Source organism: Crassostrea angulata, chromosome 8 (assembly GCF_025612915.1).
Source record: "Crassostrea angulata isolate pt1a10 chromosome 8, ASM2561291v2, whole genome shotgun sequence".
Lineage (NCBI taxonomy): Eukaryota > Metazoa > Mollusca > Bivalvia > Ostreida > Ostreidae > Magallana > Magallana angulata.
Window position 1 is genome coordinate 49,506,599 of NC_069118.1, and position 18,296 is coordinate 49,524,894.

The 18,296-nt window shown below is 33.0% G+C and overlaps 1 long non-coding RNA gene across 1 annotated transcript; it reads right to left on the bottom strand.

Annotated features, from left to right (window-relative positions):
- Positions 1-892: 892 nt before the first annotated feature.
- LOC128159935 (uncharacterized) lies at positions 893-2,148 on the bottom strand. Its single transcript, XR_008240212.1, has 3 exons — positions 2,030-2,148; positions 1,788-1,845; positions 893-1,574 (listed from the first exon to the last, which is right to left on the bottom strand). It is a non-coding gene; the product is annotated as an uncharacterized LOC128159935 (long non-coding RNA).
- Positions 2,149-18,296: the final 16,148 nt, after the last annotated feature.

Below are 18,296 nucleotides of genomic sequence, written 5' to 3' on the forward strand. Positions count from 1 at the left end.
AACACTAGACTTAGTAGATTAATTGTCTAATACAAATCGAATTGGCTTTAAAATTTGCATATTCAAGCACACTTAAATAGTTTATTCATAAATTATATATAATTATATTAATAAAAACGTCTGTATGCTGTGTTATGTATTTGCTGTCTGATTAGGACTGTTCTTCCCCAAAAAGAAGCGCTCGGCGATCGCGTAAAAAACGTTCTGTAAAGTACAACACCTGATTGGAGTACATGCGTATTAATATATACAATTTTTTTAAAATGTGTACGTTTAACTAAGCGAAATTGTAGATGTCATGGAGTCAATAGGCAAACCAAATTCGCCAATCAGGCAATATCAGTTATCTAATGCCTATGACTGATAATTTTACAAGGTAAATTAATACATGTAAATATGAGTTTTAAAGCACTCCCTGCTCCCGTGTTAAAAGCGCCCGTTACCTGCATTCTTTTATTAACGATTTTGTGCACACATTTATTCGGAAATGGCTCAAATTTGTTACACGGGCCCGATAAGAAGATGAAAGGATGACCCCTAAAATTTCTTTCCCAAATATTTCAAGAACGGTCTCAAATTTCAAACACTGGTTGAATAACTTATAACTTAATTTGTACAAATTTTATGTGCATGAATGACAATATTCCTGTAACTTAACAAAAAATGACACTTTTTGAAATGTAAAAGTTTCTGAATTCATCATTAAAATTAATAATGTTAGACGGCCCATGCAGCAAGTTTTTCTAGTCGAGTCTTTCGTTCATCAGCGCATCGATTGTGAACATTTCAGCGGGGTTTGGGGTTGCAATAAGAGGGTGAAACGACCACGAATTTTGACAGATTTGGCTACAAAGAGTTTAAAAGAGATGGATACAAAACACAGGTGCGATTATATCTTTAAGAGATAAAAATGATTAATCTGTTTGCCATAAATACCAATTTTTATCATAAGAATATTTTAACATTTGGATCCGCCGAATATTTCCATTTCCCTTCATTGTTTGGTGCCTGATTTGAAATAACGTTTCGAGGTATAATAAGTTGAGAAATTTCTTCAAGCTGCATGTTCCGATTTGTCGGCCATTACAGTATCAAATAATTTTCCTTGCAAACCTAATGAATAATCTTACAAATTTATAGACGTATTTAAACGGAAATGCTCTCCTTTCAACGTTAGAAATATTCAAAGTAAATAAAAATAAATTTGGGGCATACAAAAACCCCCCAAAATACATCATTGGAATGTTTAAAAAAGGAAACCGTTGGGTTTCATCCTCCGAATGATTGAGTTTATTCATCCTGCATGTTTTGCAATGATTATAAACAACGTAAACATCAAAACTATTAATGAACAAATGTACACTGCTTTATTTTTGTTTAAATAGTCATGCTGTATATTTTATATGTTATAATAGATTATATAAAAAAAAACAGATGTCAAAGTCGTAATACAATCATACTAGCTTCGACGTAAGGGGCCAGTTTAAACACGCGGCGAAATAACGCAAAACCCTTTTATGTCGATTATTTTGCGAATACACAACAAAACTTGTCTAATCCGGCGGAGGGTGGTTCTGAAAAAAAAATGGCCGGATTAGGCAACATCCGGTTTAGAGGATATTGTTGCAAATTAAATTTAGTATTTAATGCAGTAGGTCCTGATCGTGTATTCTTGCAAAATGTTCAATTGTTCTGAATTATATTAGATTTCATCGATCTTATTTACTGTACAAATGTTCATTTTAAATATTTTTTTTCAAACAATAAATTCATAACGGAATACATACGATGGAAATCCTTGAATTAAATCGTCGTTATTGATAATCTTTCAAACATCCGATTTACCTGAAAAGTGCATGCTTAACCGTAAATTGTTAAACAAAACATTAACAAGTCAACAGGTGGCTGAAATACCTGATGGCGAGAACTGTTTTGATGCAGGGAAACAATAGATAAATATTAATATAAATGAGAATTTTATATAAAAAAAAAATTGAGCATTTTGACAGAATAATATGCATCTCTGTACGTGTAGCCATGCAACGGGGATAACAAACGATATCGGCAGTCTTACTCCCGCAGTATCCTGAATCACGGCCTGAAAAAAATTGGGTGAACTATAATCTAATTATCCAATTGCAATTCATAACAAGACTTTACGGTATTAACTGAAAAAAGTTGCTTCTTTGGACCTATTTTAACAGTTGTTTAAATCAATAGCAACGACAGAAAAATTGGTCAATAATTGAGCATTAATATCTCGCAGAAAGCCGATCGATCGATAAGTGGACGGACTACGGGAGATAACTCTCACTAATAATATGCAGTAGGCTTTTTCATTGCGCCGGTTAAAGCTATACACGCTATAATTTGCGTCAATTTTGAATAAAGGGGAAAATGTATGTGTTTGATTACTAATAAAAGTTACCTTTATGCTGTTAATTATAATGCTCAATTCGATCACGTAACAAATATATCAAATATTAAACAATAAAAAATATTTATTTTCCTGCCAGGAGAGTAATGCCTCCTCGTGAATATCAATCTATCACGTGATATCGACAGCTAAATTTAGTCTATCATACCACAACTGGTGAAGGGTCAACATCTTCATAATTGTGATAGTTTCACAAAGGAAAGGATATTTTCAGTAAAGCATACATTTTTCCGATATACGAGTACAAACAAAAGAAAAAAATACAAGCCTGTGAGTAGATATGAATACTTCCTTTTAAAAAATGACGTAGACCTGTGTGTTTTCCCCTATGTGCTATTTATAGATTCTATAAGTGTTAATGCAGAAGTAAGGGTATCGTGAACGACAAATGTATTTTACTCATTATACATGTATGTATTTCAAATTAACAACTGTTAAGCATATTAAAAATCAAGTTGGATATTTAATTAGGCAAACAATAACGAACATCTAGTTCTCCGCAGACATGCGCAATGAGGTCGGTTTCGCTCTTCCTTCATCAATATTCATGAAAAGGTATATTTTCCTGGCAGGAAAATAAACAATTAAAAATCTATATCTTTGTAACGAGATGGAATTCACCATTGTAATTAACAGATTAAGGATAACTTTTATAAGTAGACAAACACATGCGTTTTCACTGTCATTCAAAATTGACGTAAATTATAGCGTGTATAGCTTTAACAGAATAGATAGGATCCGGATTGCACAAATTTTTTTAAACAAAAATGATGGGAAAATGTCAAGGGGCTGAATAATGTCGCCGGATTGGGCAGCATGCCGTAATAAACAACATCCGGATTCAACGAGTTTCAACATGTACATAATTTTTTCATTGAAATATGGCTTAATTGACAGGGAAAACTACATGTACTGCAACGTATATTATTGCACACATACTTAGCATAACCATCGTTTAAAAGCGTACAATTATTTTATTGAAAATCGGACCAAGCAGCTTTAACATTAAGATTTACATGTGTAAGACACTTTATTTGTCATGTGCATGATCATGTGCATTAATTATTTTCAATACCTGCTTATTCTCCACAATGATCTCCAATTCCATTCACAACTGTTGTCATTCAAAATCACATGAATTAAACAAAATTTAAAATTTTGTGTCGATCTCAACTGTTATGTATCCAAGAAATCTATTGATTTTAACATGTGTTACGTAATTAGGTAATAACGTTTTTAGGGGTCAAACTTCATTTACAAATTACCATTTTTCCTTCGTAAACATTTACAGGATCGAAAACAGATTTCCTACGGATATTTATAATGGGGAATGTTTACATCTTTCCTCAATTCGGAAGTCTTTCGGAATATCTAGCACAATTTTTTAAAGTTATCATCCGGGCTTTATAATGGCTGATGCAATGCAAAATCCCCGTAGACGTTCTTTTTTTAGCCGTGTATTAAAACCTGACAAGCTAGAGGGGGCGTTTCAAAAGGGAAATCTTGGGATTTTTTCATACTATCGAATGAACATCGTCTGAATCAAGAGATATTTACAAATATCAAATAATTTAAGAGAATGTGGCAAAAATATCTTGGGACAGACTTTAGGTATAATACGTTTATATATCCTTACAATATAATGATTTTCTCATGCGTTACCTAACTAGGGATATTAGGGGCCAGAGGTTAAAAAGTTAAATCTTGTCTATTTCAATTGAAAGAAATGCAAGTATTTAAAAAAAGCAACGTAAGAGAACTTATAAAAAGCATTACAGGTAAGCATTAGTACTTCACTCCTATTTCCATATCATGTTTTGTTGTCGAAAATTAAAGTCGATGACGTGATTTACCTTTTAAAAATCGGACGGAAGACCTCCTCGTTGCTCGCAACGAGATCGTGTCTAGTTATTATTCTTCTTGTTTTTCCTTCTGACTTCTTTTTTGCTTTATATCTCAAAAACTATTTAACCGATTTGCAAGAACTTTTCAGGAATTATGTTAAATTCTTGTCCCTTGAAGCTTGTAAAGTTTCAGTCATTAAATCACTTCCGTTTTCTAGTTACGTCAATTTAAAATTTTCAAAAAGTGATTTTGTCCATGACTTTTCTCGTAAACGGTTGTTTATATAGACTTGAAATTTTCTGTGATTGTAAATCTGCGGATTTACTTATGGCATTTGACCAAAAAAATGTATTTTGTCACTTCCGGTCGAAACCGGAAGTGAAACAAATTTTTCGAAAAAATGAATTTTCTGATCGAATCAAAAATGAAAATGTGTTTTGTAGAGCTATTTTAGCTGAATCTAACACTGAAAGCTGTTTTCAAATCGGATGATGCATAACAGAGATATCGGGGTTTAAAAATTGATTTTTCCGGAAATTTTGATTCCGCGTCCTTGGTTTAAAAAATAGCGTAATGTTCAAAGTAAAATTAACTCGTACCAAAAATAATTGTTAAGTCGTACTTGAACACATTCGGATTTTTTTTGTTAAGTCGTTCTTGAAATCAGAAAGGTTTTTGTTAATTCGTACTGTAAATCATTCGGATTTTGTTAAGTCGTACCAGAAATAATTCGAATTTTTTTCATCTTTTTATTTTAGTTACTCTTATTATTGGTTTAAGAGCTCTGCTTCTTACAGGAACTTCCAGCTTTACTTTCGACATTAACGGAAGACCCACTCGTTGCTTTGCAACGAGCTTTGCTCTAGTTATTATTATTATTCTTTTTCTTTATTTTTCTGACTTTTTTAAAGCTTAATATCTCAAAAAGTTTTCAACGGATTAACATGAAACTTTCAGGGATTATGTACCAATATCATCCCTAAAAGATGTTAAATTTTCAACTACAACGTCACTTCCGTTTCAACGTTACGTCAATTTTTATATTTTAAAAACGTGATTTTGTCCAGGGCGTTTTTCAAAAATGCTTCAAGATAGAGACTTGGAATTTTTTGTGTTGAAGCATTGATCGTTTTTATTTGGACATAAGGCTGGAATTTAGTTTCCGTCACTTCCGGTCTAAACCGGAAGTGTTTTAAAATTTTCGAATTTTCGAATTTTTCGTTTTAATTTTAAATGTTTACGAGGTTTGTAGAGTTGTTCATGCTGAATACGAAACTGAAATCTGTTTGAAAATCAGACGATGCATTATAGAGATATCGGGGTTTAAAAATTGATTTTTCCGGAAATTTTGTTTCCGCGACCTTGGTTTAAAAAATAGCGTAATGTTAATAGTAAAATTAACTCGTACCAAAAATAATTGTTAAGTCTTACTTAGACACATTCGGATTTTTTTTTTGGTTAAGTTGTTCTTAAAATCAAGAAGGTTTTTGTTAAGTCGTACTTAAAATCATTCGGATTTTGTTAAGTCGTACCAGGAATAATTCGATTTTTTCATCTTTTTATTTTACTTTCTCTTGTTACTGGTTTAAGAGCTCTGCTTCTTACAGGAACTTCCAGCTTTACTTCCGACATTAACGGGAGACCCACTCGTTGCTTTGCAACGAGCTTTGCTCTAGTTATTATTATTCTTTTTCTTTATTTTTCTGACTTTTTTAAAGCTTAATATCTCAAAAAGTTTTCAACGGATTAACATGAAACTTTCAGGGATTATGTAACATCATCGTCCCTAAAAGATGTTAAATTTTCAACTACAACGTCACTTCCGTTTCAACGTTACGTCAATTTTTAAATTTTAAAAAAGTGATTTTGTCCAGGGCGTTTTTCAAAAACGCTTCAAGATAGAGACTTGGAATTTTCTGTGTTGAAGCATTGATCGTTTTTATTTGGACATAAGGCTGGAATTTAGTTTCCGTCACTTCCGGTCTAAACCGGAAGTGTTTTAAAATTTTCGAATTTTCGAATTTTTCGTTTTAATTTTAAATGTTTACGAGGTTTGTAGAGTTGGTCATGCTGAATACGAAACTGAAATCCGTTTGAAAATCAGACGATGCATTACAGAGATATCGGGGTTTAAAAATTGATTTTTCCGGAAATTTTGTTTCCGCGTCCTTGGTTTAAAAAATAGCGTAATGTTAATAGTAAAATTAACTCGTACCAAAAATAATTGTTAAGTCTTACTTAGACACATTAGGATTTTTTTTGTTAAGTTGTTCTTAAAATCAAGAAGGTTTTTGTTAAGTTGTACTTAAAATCATTCGGATTTTGTTAAGTCGTACCAGGAATTATTCGTTTTTTCATCTTTTTATTTTACTTTCTCTTGTTACTGGTTTAAGAGCTCTGCTTCTTACAGGAACTTTCAGCTTTACTTCCGACATTAACGGAAGACCCACTCGTTGCTTTGCAACGAGCTTTGCTCTAGTTATTAGGGTTTTCCGTTTTTCAACGGAAAACCCTTCTGTTATTCTACTGTTTCTTATTATTATTTTTTTTTTTCCCGCAAATTTTGTGCACGAGATTTCTCGAACATTTTTAGTCTGATTGCTATGAAACTTTCAGGGTATGTAGATGATATTAATATCTCTAGACGTTTTTTTCAAATTTTTAAAATTCACTTCCGGTTATGAGTTATTGCCCTTTAATTGAAAATTGGGGGGTCTTTTGTCCAGAGTTGATCTCGGGAACTACAGATGATAGATGCATGAAATTTGGCGAAATTGTCGGTAACATTTTATAATTTTGCTGGCATGAAAATTTTGGTAATTTCTTTGTTAGTTTTTGAGCTATTTGTCGCCAAAGTTTAAGATTTTTTCGGGGCTGAAATTTTGTTGCTTTTTGTATTATAACCTTTAAACTAAAAATATTTTGTTAATACATATAGAACAAAAGTTGTTTAGAATAACGAGAGCTTTCATTTAAAATTAAGAAAAAAGGGCTGGCCCCTATAATTAGGGGTCAGCAGCTCATACACGTATTTTTCTGATAGCAAAAATCGTTATCATTTTATGAAAAAAAATTAATTTAGTTATTGTTAATATATTAAATAATGTCATTTGGTATCAAATTAAACAAGATCTGTCCTATATTTGTTTTCAAATTTCATAAAACAAATATGTGAGAATCGTACATGAACGAGTTAATATGTCTACATAGACACACAAGCGAACAAATGCCACATTAAGGCCCAGGCATTTACTGCATTACGTTGTGTTGCGTCTTAGATAAATTGTTGTGATTCAATTTCATTTTTTTCATCTATATCATTTATGAATTCAATGAACACACATTATTTAAACGTTCTATTTGTCGGGGCGCCCCTGTTTGTGACCCCCGCGCGCGCGCGCCGAATGTAAACAGTAACGAACGGCATTGTAGAAAAGAGAGAGCCGTAATGCAGAAGAAAAGTTGTGTATTCTTTCGGTGTACACATGCATTTTCAATTTGCTGTGAAACATATGAACATGCACAGGGAACAATACTACATATTTGTTTAAGGAGGATATTTTTCTCGTGTGAATCGTTTACGAGGAAATTCTGACAGCCACACTTCTGTCGACGATCAGCCGTTGATAAGCTACGAGTAATAAAGGAGAAAAGATGGACATTAAAGTGTGTGATTTATGTGGATGTTACTGAAGAAGGTGAGGCTTTTACTACTTTTAAAGTTTCTTGTTAACTGGTTAAAATTTAGTATATAGTATAGATGTACATGTAAGTACGTGCACATGTGATAGTGGGTTGTCCCAAAGAAACAAACAAATCCACTTTAAGGGTTCTTCATTTATTCGGATAAATGGATAGGATTAAAGGATTTAAACCCTGTAATATAATTCATAGATATCAGCATAAAAGGATCAATGATGATGATGTTGAAGATGAAATATGAATAATATGCATGAATGTAATTATCATAAAATGCACCCTATTACACTCTCCCCCCTGCTTGAAAATGATGTCCCATCATTTTGCTGGTTTAAAAGAGTATAAAAGTCTATTTCACAATAACTTTTAAAAGTCCATCCAATAGTTTATCACGATGGTTCTTTCAAAGCTGGTTCTTTAGTTACTTTCAGAAGGAATTCAGCTTTGTCTCTCCAACTTGTTTCTGCTACGTGTTGATTTACCAGAAATTGGCCTGTGTTCATCCATGTTGGTTTTCTTCTAACTCTTGAAGATCTACGAACTTGAGGTTCTGGTGAATCTTCCAGTTCCTGGGATTCTGCATCCTCATCCTCATCATTAGTATCCAAATATATCCTTCAAGTCAGATCGAAGTCCATCCCAGAATGCATGACGTAACATATTGTCAACTTGAGAATGTCGAACTTCACCATGCATCACAGCTTTATTTATGATCTGTTCAAGTCTACATCCCCAGTCAGAAACACTTTCATTTTCCTCTTGTTGAGCACTATAGAATTGTCCAAGTATTCTTTGACAACTGTCAATAGTATCGTAGATGGAGTTCATTTTCTGAATGATGCTATCTATTGTTGCTCCTGGTCCGAGTCTCATGAGGATGTTGGCTGCTTCTCCTTTCACTGATCTCCGGATGGCTTGTAGAATCTGATCATGTCTGTATACTTTCTCGTTGAGTAAACATTGGATTTCGTAGCGCCATAGTTCGTAACTTGTTTCTCCTCTCGGCGATCCAGAAAATGTTGAAATCCTAGGAAAGTTCATATATTGTTTGGTTGTCTCATCTGTTTGTTCAGTTTTTATTTTCGCTGTTGCTCCAAGTTGCGACTTCTCCTCCAGCCATTTCTTGAGATCGTCTGGTGTATCGCATTTTGGTTTTAATTTCAAAGCTTCAAATGCTTCAATGATTTTCTTTCCTTCCTCCTCAGAAATTTTGTCTCCCATGCTGAATTTTCAGTTGGTACACAATTCACAATATTTAAATGCAAATCACAAATATCTGCTTTTTCACTAAATTTCACAGTTATATCACTTGAATTTCAGTGTCTCCTTGAAAATCACAGCATAGTGTTCACAGTTCACTCAAATGAATGATTCAAGTAAATGTTAATAGTCATATAGTATTCATTTGAAGATTATCTGCCCTTGATGCATGTGCTTTACATGCATAACATGAGTGGATGAAAGGGAGAATGAATGGGTGAGTGTGTAAATGAAAAATGTTGACCTAATGATCAAAATGTTTGAAAAAATAATTAATCAGGTTTAAACCAAAGAAAAAAAATGATGTAGGACTCAAATGCAAAATGTATATCTAAATTCAAAATGCAATTGTCAAAAATGAATGCAGTCAGAGGCAGAAAAAAAATTTTAAATGTCAAAAATAAATTGTCAATGGAAAAAAAATGGAAAAATTTATCAAATTAATGAAAAATGTCTTACTTTTAGATTGCTACATTAAGGCTAATTCAAAAAATTTAATCACAAATTGATTTCAAAAAAATTTTCAAAAATGAATAATGAATTGCTCTGTATAAAGGGCAATAACTCTACATAACAAAATAAATTGCAAGTATTTATAGCAATGAAAAATGAATGATGATTTTAAAACTGATGATGATTGGCAGAATTCAAATATTGAAAATAAATACTATCTACATAGAAACATGAAATACCAAAAGTCTATATTTGATAATAATCAAATAGATCTAGTCTAAGAGATCAATCAATGCTCAATGCAATGTCAATAATTAAATGAAAAGTTACTACAGACACCCAGACAGACAGTTAAACAGTCATCAAAGCAAGAATCACTTTCTTATTGTTCTAGTCACTCACATGATCAAAAAGGCTGCACTGTCTGCTGTCTGTTATCTCAAGGTGTTGAATGGCTCGATCCGGAGTCTGGAATCTGGAACAGGTCAGGATTCAAGAGTCACAAAACATGAGTCCAGTGTTCAATCTGTATAGACCTCGGCTTTCCACCATAAGAATCTGTAGACATCAGTCAGCTTCATGTGTGGTCCCCATCTCCTTGGTATCCGAATGCAACGTGGGCGCCAAATGTGATAGTGGGTTGTCCCAAAGAAACAAACAAATCCACTTTAAGGGTTCTTCATTTATTCGGATAAATGGATAGGATTAAAGGATTTAAACCCTGTAATATAATTCATAGATATCAGCATAAAAGGATCAATGATGATGATGTTGAAGATGAAATATGAATAATATGCATGAATGTAATTATCATAAAATGCACCCTATTACACACACTGTTAGATGTTTTTGTTATGGTGTGGGTGTTTGTTTAATAACGTGTAATTTTTACATGTTTCATGGGTGTTTAGACTCGCTCGAGGTTCATGGGGGACTGGAAAGGGTAACTGAATTTATCTATTTAAAAAAATAACAGATTGTGAATTTTCAACTCAAAATTCAAAGCAGGGTCTAATTAGAAACATATCATATATTCTTGTGCAGAGTCATGAATACCCTGTAGACATAACTTCAAGTAAATAAAATTGTATACTTCAGACTTCAGAGTTAAAACATGACTTTAATATCTTTATGATGCCGATCATTGTATCATTAAAGAGGTTTAGCAGACCAACGGGTACCCGGTACATGTACTTGTACATGTAGGTTACAAGTTAGAACTATGCCTACCATTCTACCAGTTCACATAATTTTTCTTGTTTAGCAATAATGATGTGTACTTAAATTGTCCTTGTTAATGTTTTAAATGTAATTTTTTATTCTCTTTTTTTAATCTGACTACTGGCAGTACTGGCGTGCGAGCAGTTCTCGCCGAGGACCATTTCTCGCTGGTGCACTGTTACATCATATTTTCGTATATAATTTTATGTGTTGATAAAATGACGTAACAATGCACTGGTGAGAAATGGTACTCGGCGAGAACTGATCGCACGCCAATATTGATTAATTACAGACAAAAACTGAAGGTTGCGAGTGTTATTTTTAATTGAACAACATTGTTTAAAATAATTCTTTATATATGTGACGATCAGACCGGTTTGAATACCAGTGCCAGATAGCTCAGTTGGTAGAGCACCTGACTAGAGATTCAGGGGGCCCAGGTTCAAATCCCTTCATTATTTCTCCCATCCTGTTACAATATTGGTGTTGTGACCAACCCCTGGAACTAACAGGTTAACTCGATCCTGCCAGGGATGATCTTCGAGGGTGAAGATCATTTAAGGGGGAGGAATGTGACGGTCAGACTGGTTTGAATACCGGTGCCAGATACATGTAGCTCAGTTGGTAGAGCACTTGACTAGAGATTCAGAGGGCCAGGTTCGAATCCCACTTTGTTCTGTCGTTATTTCTCCCATCTTTTACATATACATGTATATCAGATATATGACAGATGATTAAGGTCATCACATGTTTTGCAAGATGCAATAAGTGTTAAAAACCTTTACTTTACAACAGAATACATTTAAGTGAATATTTATGTTTCTTGTTATTATTTGGTGTGGTTTTCTTGACAGTGTCGCATAAACAATTTACCCGCTCCTAAAACACAAACTTTCTTTTTGTGGATTCAGCTTACCGCTGATTGGCTGCTGTTGCAGCAGACAAATAAGATATGCACGCACAAAACACAATGAACTTATCAGAGAATGAGTTGAGTTTATTTAAACTGTTGGAATTTGGGTATTTTTTTTTAAAATGTATACTTGTGACAAAACATATATGTGGTACATACAGCTGTAGCTTTATGAAGAAAATTTTGGTTAGACCATATATACCTATCATGCAAGTAAATGATATTTACAAAAAACTTGCAATTTATGGTGCACGAAATATACGCTAGTTTTATAAAGATTGACATACATGTAATGTACCACATTCTTTGAAAAATAATCTATTAAAAATTCTTCATTAAGTTTACTCATACATGTTTTATGCTTATTACACGTAGTATTATTTTTAAAACATGTAATTTATAAGAAAATAAACAAAAACCCTCGCTAAATTTATTTGCAAACAAAAAATACACAGTAGAATTGATAAAAAATGGTATACCAGAAGCTAATACCAGTACATGTACTTTGACGCTGTTCGGTGGGTAATATTCGTTTGTAATTTACGAATTGAAATATTGACTGTTGCACTACAAGTACAGTAATAAACTCTCTCTCTCTCAAACTCTCTCTCTTTCTCAATTTTTATACCTATGAAAATTTTTTAATATTATATTATGACTTGATATGCAAATTTTTGATCTTGTACTGCCTAAATGTTATGTCATGTATTGGGATATGTCATACTTATTACACTGCATGGTCAGTGTATTTTTTACAGAAATACTATGCATATGTTAATGTAAACACAGCTATTACTAGTACATGTATGTAAACACAGCTAATTATTTTTTTTATTTATTTCAGCTCAAAACAGACTCTTGTTACCACATGGCTTTTACCGGTACCTGTTGATTCTTGTGGGTCAGCTCCTGAGATTAACCTGTCACCTCTATCCACATGCATATTCCTTGTGTTCTACAGACTATTTACTGGTAATTCAAATTAAATCCGATAATGCATGAACAATAATGGAACTTGAAGAAAGCATCATGCCATGTTGTGGTTTGTTTGATAAGAAATTATGAAAACAAAATTAAGGCTGTTTAAAGAAATTCATAATTGCTGTGAAAATTTGTTTTTCAATAAAAGTATACAATTATGTTTCCTTTATTTTTTATTTCATAAAGATATTTAGATGTGTTTACATAATTGAAACCCCCCCCCCCCCTCTATTTAATTGTCTGCATTAAGATTACATGTAGGATATGTAAATGTACATTTGACTTTGAAATAACATCTGCTATGATAATTACTTTTGAAATGAACAAGAAACAACCTATTTCTACCTTTTTAAGGTATATATGCATAAAAAAGAAGAAAAACATGTCAAATTTGAACATTTTTCATTGAAATCAACTCTGTCTCCAGCTACCTGGGTGTGTTTGAATTTAATTCTAATTTAAGGCAGATGTCTAACTTGTAGGTTGTAACTTACTGTTTTAGCATGGTTAGAAGAAGACTAGAAATCAGAATAGATTAGATATTCACTAAATATGATTGTTAGCTTACTTTTTTCAGGAAAACAAGAAATCACAAGCAGGACAGCTGTCTATTTGTTAATTAAAATGGTACAAATCATACAATAAAGAAATAAAGATCACATTTTAGAATCATTGATGATTGTTTTCAAATATGTGTGAGAAATGACTCAAGGAAATTGCCACATGTTTCATAAAATTAGGTAAAACATTTCAAACCATGACTTTTTATGAAAATCAAAAGATTGGGGGGTGGGGGGTATACATGTAAGGGTATTTCTAAGTGATGTGAAGCTTTTATCATGATATCATGTAGGCATATGTTGTATTGAATAAGGTTTCTTTTTAAAGGTGGTTGAACAAAAGTTGACCTCTAAAAGGTCAGATAAAGATGTTTTACTATGGAGAACCCTGTAAATCTGTGTTTACTAAAGGAAATTGGAAATGGTGGGTTCACTTAAATGGCCATATTTTTATTAAACCTCAATGGAATTGGCAATATGTGGTATTCTTTTTCTCAGAATTGCATTAGCTTTCTTATTCTAAGACAAACCGTCTTTTCATAAAAATGTTAGTGTACTAAGTTAAAGATACAAGGAACAGTTTCGGATAAAGTACCGTCAATATTTTTGTAAAATTGAGAGTGACTGTACTTGAAGGTTTATCATTGTTGCGTAGATTCATGAAATGAATTTTAATGATTATCAATAGTTAGAGGGATGTCTCTTGTTGGAATTGGTAAGCAATATTAAGGCCCCTAATTTTAAGTACATGAGAAGCAGAAATAAATTGTGAAACTTGCGGCTATGACAGATATGTTGACTTTACAGTGAAATTGAAGGTTACAAACGGGAGGTTATATAACATGAAATGTAGGTGGATGGGATATTATATGCCTATTTAGTATTTACTGGGTATGAGGACAATAGCAAGTTTATTGTCCCCCAAGACAGCAAATATTTAATGAGGCAAAGCCAAGGGAAATAGTTGCTGTAGAGTGGGACAATAAACTTGCTATTGTCCGAATAGTCAGTTAATTGGTATTTCATTATACAGAAGAAAACTTTATTTGTCAGCGATGCAGAATTTCTTGATGATAAACAAATTAGAGTTAAATCAAACTTTGTATTTAATGCGGCGATCTTATTAGGTCAGAGGTGTTCCGAGTTTAAGGTGATATGGGACACTTCCATGTTGTGACGTATTGTTTATCGAAATAAACAATAAAATAAAGTGTAATTATATAAGTACATGTAGTTTCTTCTCAAAAATGGTCACCTAACTCCTTAGCACAGTGGGTTAGAGGGTTTACTAGGAACCTGTAAGTCATGAGTTCAAATCCCGTTGGGGTTTTTACAATTTTTACCTTTTCAAATATTTTTAAAAGCTATATTTTGGTTAAATATTGTAAAATTTGAAAATTCTAAACCGGTGAAAATTTTTCAATTATATAGTACTTTAATCCACATTAATATCGACAGATGTCCCATACCACCTTAAAAAGGAGGGAAATCAAATTCTGCTAATGAATGGTTTTGATGACTCTTCACCATGGGCAGATCGCATGGATACTATTTTAGATAAAAAGGCATGTTTATGCGGGCGCCTTCTAGTGATCAATTTGTCGGTCTGTCCATCCGAGATGGCTTGACAGGAACATAGCTTCTCTCCCCTTGGCCCAATCTGGCTCATACCTCATCCACAGGGTTCCTTTGGTTGAAGGATGTGCAGTGACCTTGAACCATGTTTTTAGGTATAAGGTTAAGGTCATAGCAGAATTATATATATAAAATCCTTGTCTGGGGCATATCTTTTTTCTCTTTGGTCCAATCTGGCTAATACTCACAGAGTGTCTCTATGGTTAAACGATGTGCAGTGACCTTGCATGAAATTTCTAGGTAACGGGTAAATATCATATCGGATCATGCAAAAATCCTTTTTTGAGAGCATATATAATTTCTACTAACCCCTATTTGGCTCAGACTTCACATAAGCAGAGCTTTTGAGTAAAGGGTGAAAGGGTGTGTAGTGACCTTGAACCTATTTTCAGTGAAAAGAAACTGTGAAGGTCATATCAGAATTATATTTTTAAAAATCCTTGTCCGGAGTATATCTTCTCTCCCTTTGCTCCATTCAGCCTCATACTTTACCCACATGATGCCTTTGTTCAAAATGTATGCAATGACCTCGAATGATATTTGTAGATGAAGAGTCAAGGTCATATCAGATCACACAAAAATCCATATTTTAAGAGCATAGATATACTCTCCTTTTAGCCCCTATTTGGCTAATATTTTACCTTTACAGAGTTTATTGGTAAATGGCGTGCGGTGACCTTGAACCAAGTCTGTCAATGTGAAGGTCATAGCAGATCTTTTTAAAATTAGTTTTAAATAGTAGATTATTTTCCAAATATGCTTAATCTTGGTCAGATTGAACAAAAATGCATGTATGTTAGGGGGAATGAAATTGAATTAAGAGTTCTATGCCAGCTGGAAAAATTTCAAGTTATAGGTCAAGGTCAAAGCAGAATTCTCTGAAATAACATAAGCGGGGCCCTTTGAAATGTTCACCATTTCAATGTTGTCTGGTTCATAGTAATTTTACATAGAAAATATTCACAGAAGTACAGTAAAGTAAACTTAACATCGATAAGTTTCTGACAATTAATGACGCAATGAGCACACAGTACGAAAGGTCAACCTTTTGAAAAGCAGTGAAGAGGAAAAGTTGCTCAGAATTATGTTTTAAACAAAATTGATTTTTTACATAAATTTTAATTTTGCATTCTGGGTTAAGAAAAAAGATCTTAGTTCCAGGTAAAGTAAACTTGTACCTAAAATGAAGTCAAATTTGTTAAGTCGTACTTAAACACATTGGTATTTTTTGTTAAGTCGTTCTTGAAATGGTTAAGGGTTTTTGGTTAAGTCGTACTTACAAACATTCGGATCATGTTAAGTTGTACCAAGAATCATTCGATTTTTTTTTATCTTTTTGTACTTAGGTTTCTTTGTTACTAGATTAAGAACTCTGCTTCTTAGACGTACTTCTAGCGTTGCTTTCGACATTAGCGGAAAACCCACTCGTTGCTTTGCAACGAGCTTTGCTCTAGTTATTATTATTCTTTTTCTTTATTTTTCTGACTTTTTTAAAGCTTAATATCTCAAAAAGTTTTCAACGGATTTACATGAAACTTTCAGGGATTATGAAGCATTATCGTCCCTAAAAGATGTTACATTTTCAACTACAACGTCACTTCCGTTTTAACGTTACGTCAATTTTTAAATTTTAAAAAAGTGATTTTGTCCAGGGCGTTTTTCAAAAACGCTTGAAGATAGAGACTTGGAATTTTCTGTGTTGAAGCATTGATCGTTTTTATTTGGACATAAGGCTGGAATTTAGTTTCCGTCACTTCCGGTCCAAACCGCAAGTGTTTTAAAATTTTCGATTTTTCGAATTTTTCGTTTTAATTTCAAATGTTTACGAGGTTTGTAGAGTTGGTCATGCTGAATACGAAACTGAAATCCGTTTGAAAATCAGACGATGCATTACAGAGATATCGGGGTTTAAAAATTGATTTTCCCGGAAATTTTGTTTCCGCGTCCTTGGTTTAAAAAATAGCGTAATGTTAATAGTAAAATTTACTCGTACCAAAAATAATTGTTAAGTCGTACTTAAACACATTCGGATTTTTTTGTTAAGTTGTTCTTAAAATCAAGAAGGTTTTTGTTAAGTCGTACTTAAAATCATTCGGATTTTGTTAAGTCGTACCAGGAATAATTCGATTTTTTCATCTGTTTATTTTATTTTCTCTTGTTATTGGTTTAAGAGCTCTGCTTCTTACAGGAACTTCCAGCTTTACTTCCGACTTTAACGGGAGACCCACTCGTTGCTTTGCAACGAGCTTTGCTCTAGTTATTATTATTCTTTTTCTTTTTTTTCTGACTCCTTTTCGGCTTTATAACTCAAAAAGTTTTTTACTGATTTTAATGAAACTTTCAGAGATTATGTGCAACTATAATACCTCAAAGTTTCTGAACTTTCTTTGAAAACGTCATTTCTGTTTTTACGTTACGTCATTTTTAAAATTTTCAAAAAGTGATTTTGTCCGCGGCGTTTCTCAAAAACGCTTTAAGATAGAGGCTTGAAATTTTTAATGGTTATGATTTGGTCGATTTACCTCTGTAATAAGGCTCGAAATGAAAATCTGTCACTTCCGGTCGAAACCGGAAGTGAAACAAATTTTTCGAAAAAATGAAATTTCTGATCAAATCAAAAATGAATATGTGTTTTGTAGAACTTATCAAGTTGAATCTAACACTGAAATCTGTTTTAAAATCGGACGATGCATTACAGAGATATCGGGGTTTAAAAATTGATTTTTCCGGAAATTTTGATTCCGCGTCCTTGGTTTAAAAAATAGCGTAATGTTCAAAGTAAAATTAACTCGTACCAAAAATAATTGTTAAGTCGTACTTGAACACATTCGGATTTTTTGTTAAGTCGTTCTTGAAATCAGGAAGGTTTTTGATAAGTCGTACTTAGAATCATTCATATTGTGTTAAGTCGTACCAGGAATAATTCGATTTTTTTTCATCTTTTTATTTTAGTTACTCTTGTCATTGGTTTAAGAGCTCTGCTTCTTACAGGGACTTCCAGCTTTACTTCGAACATTAAAGGAAGACCCACTCGTTGCTTTGCAACGAGCTTTGCTCTAGTTATTATTCTTTTTTTGTCTTACAAATTTTGTGCAGGCGATTTCTCGGAGATGACTCGTTCGATTTCCTTCAAATTTTCAGGGGTGATGCCTAGTCATATGAATTTTATACTGCAGGGACAATTTTTAAAACTTCACTTCCGGTCGGAAGTTATCGTCGTTTTACACTTTTTAAAAGTCAATTTTGTCGGCGATGTTTCTCAAAAACGAGTAAAGATAGAGAACTGAAATTT